The sequence below is a fragment of the Meleagris gallopavo genome, chromosome Z, assembly GCF_000146605.3.
Source record: "Meleagris gallopavo isolate NT-WF06-2002-E0010 breed Aviagen turkey brand Nicholas breeding stock chromosome Z, Turkey_5.1, whole genome shotgun sequence".
NCBI classification, from domain to species: domain Eukaryota; kingdom Metazoa; phylum Chordata; class Aves; order Galliformes; family Phasianidae; genus Meleagris; species Meleagris gallopavo.
In genome coordinates, this window is record NC_015041.2 from 29,280,162 (window position 1) to 29,282,345 (window position 2,184).

Below are 2,184 nucleotides of genomic sequence, written 5' to 3' on the forward strand. Positions count from 1 at the left end.
CACACAGCCAATGTTCTTTTCTAGCCACAAGCCTAAACCACATTCCTCGAAATATTACATTTTTTTGTTTAAGTTCCACAGCAATGCATCCCAACAAAAAGGAATTCAGGCAAAAATGCAAAGAAGCTCAGATCAATGAACAAGGATCTCACACAAACAGAAAGAAGATAGAAACAAGGACAGCTAGCCTGGGAGGAACAGAGACATTATCACAAGAGCCAAGGACCAAGTTAAGAAAGCTGAAGCCCAGACAGAATCTAATCTCACCAAAGATATGAAGAGGGCAATAGAAAGGGTATCTTGAAGAATGTCAATGACAAAGAAGGACTGGGAAAGATTAGGTCCTCTGCTGAAGGAAAAAGGAGACTGGGGTTTCTGGGGAAAATGTAAAGGCCAAGATACTAACTGAATCCCTTTTTTGCCCCTGTCTCCACAAGCAAGATTAACCTTGAGGTATCCAAGGTCCCAGAGGCCAAACTGAAAGACCAGAGCAAGAAAGACAGACATTTTGTGGATGAGGATCGAGTTTGAGAACTCCTGAGCAAACCGGACACTTGCAAATCCAATGGCATTGAAGCTTGTTCTGAGGGAGCTGGTGGATGGAACTGCAAAGCCACTCTTCTATAAGCTTTGCCCAGCTGTGGCAACTGAGGAAAGCAAACACTGCTTTTATCTTCAAAAAAGGGCAAGAAGGAGGTCCCAGGATGGTCAGTCTCAGCATCTTTCCCGAGAAAGTGATTGAACAGCTAAACCCAGGAAATTATTTCCAGATTCACAAAGGACAAGCAAGTCATTAGTAGTTAATAAAGACTATGGGAGGTCAGGCCAAACCAACTCAGTAAGCTCCTATATGCCATCATTAGCTTGATGGCAAAGAGGAGAGTAGTGGATATTGTCCTCCTTCCTAGAATTCCTTAAGGACTGTGACTATGCACCGCATAAAAGAAACTGTCAAAGCATGGGCTGAATGAGCAGACAGTGAGGTGGATTTCTGAAAACTATCTGAATGACTAGGCGCAGAGGATAGTGATCAGCAGTGCAAAGTCTCAGTGCTGGCCTGTAATGATCAGAACATGCCTTCAGTAAATTCACAGACAAGACAAAACTGTGGGGAGGCTATACAGCTCATCCTGAGAGACCTCTACAGGTTGAAGAGATCCAACAAGGAGAGAAGTCCTGCACACAGGGAAGAACAACTTCAGAAACTGGAGTCCCTCAGCTGGAAAGCAGCTCTGCAGATAAGGACCTGCAGGCCCTGGAGAACTCTAAGTTAAATACAACTCAATGAGCCCTTGCAGCTAAGAAAACTAATGGTTAAGAGACAGGAATCCTTCTGTTCTATTTAGTGTTCATGAAGATGCAGCTGTAACACTGTAGTGGGGTGCCCAGAAGTGAATAAGAAACACAAACATACCAGGAACAGTGCATTGGAGAGCTATCAAGACAATCAAGAAACCAGAACTCCTGTGAGAAGAGGCCAAGAGTTGGGACTGTTTGCCTGGAGAACAAAAGGCTCAAAGGTCACCTTATCAAAGCCTGAAGGGAAGGTGCAAAGAGGACAAAAACTTTTCAGTGGTGTCCAGCATTGGGAAAGAAGCAACAGGCACAAAAAGGAACATGTGAGGTTTTGTTACAGGAAGCACTTCCTTGCTGTGCAGGTAACCAAGCACTGGCACAGGTTGCTAGAGAGGCCACAGGGTCTCCACCCTGGAGATCTTCAAGACCCGCCTGGACACGATCTTGGGCAATCTGCTCTGGGTGTCTGTGTTTGAGGAGAGGTAATGGCCTAAGTGGATCCAGAAACCCCTTTCAATGTTAACCACTCTGATCCAGCAATGTCCAGCAGTACATAAATTTTTGGTTAACGTGCCTACCACATATAGCACGCACCAAACACAAATCCGTCAACTCAAGCTGCCAGGCATTACAGAAGAAGGCATCTTGGGCCTGAAATGCCTTATAGTTGATTTTTGTTTATGTCATATTAAACAAAACTAAAAACATTACAGCCATGATTTGAGTGCATTATGAGAAGTGAAGCACAAGATCTGTTTTGATGTCATCTAAGAGGCTTCTCTCCCATTTACAATTATCAGGTATATGCACACTTACACATATTTTCAACTCCCTGCTGCTCAGACTAGACATTTTCTTGAATGTTACTTCAGATTTACTTTTGCAGGT

General features: G+C 43.9%; 1 protein-coding gene across 4 annotated transcripts in view; it reads right to left on the minus strand.

Annotated features, from left to right (window-relative positions):
• PSIP1 (PC4 and SFRS1 interacting protein 1) overlaps nt 1-2,184 on the minus strand; it is a 35,556-nt gene that overhangs the window by 19,349 nt on the left and 14,023 nt on the right. The gene's annotated exons all lie outside the window — the stretch shown is intronic.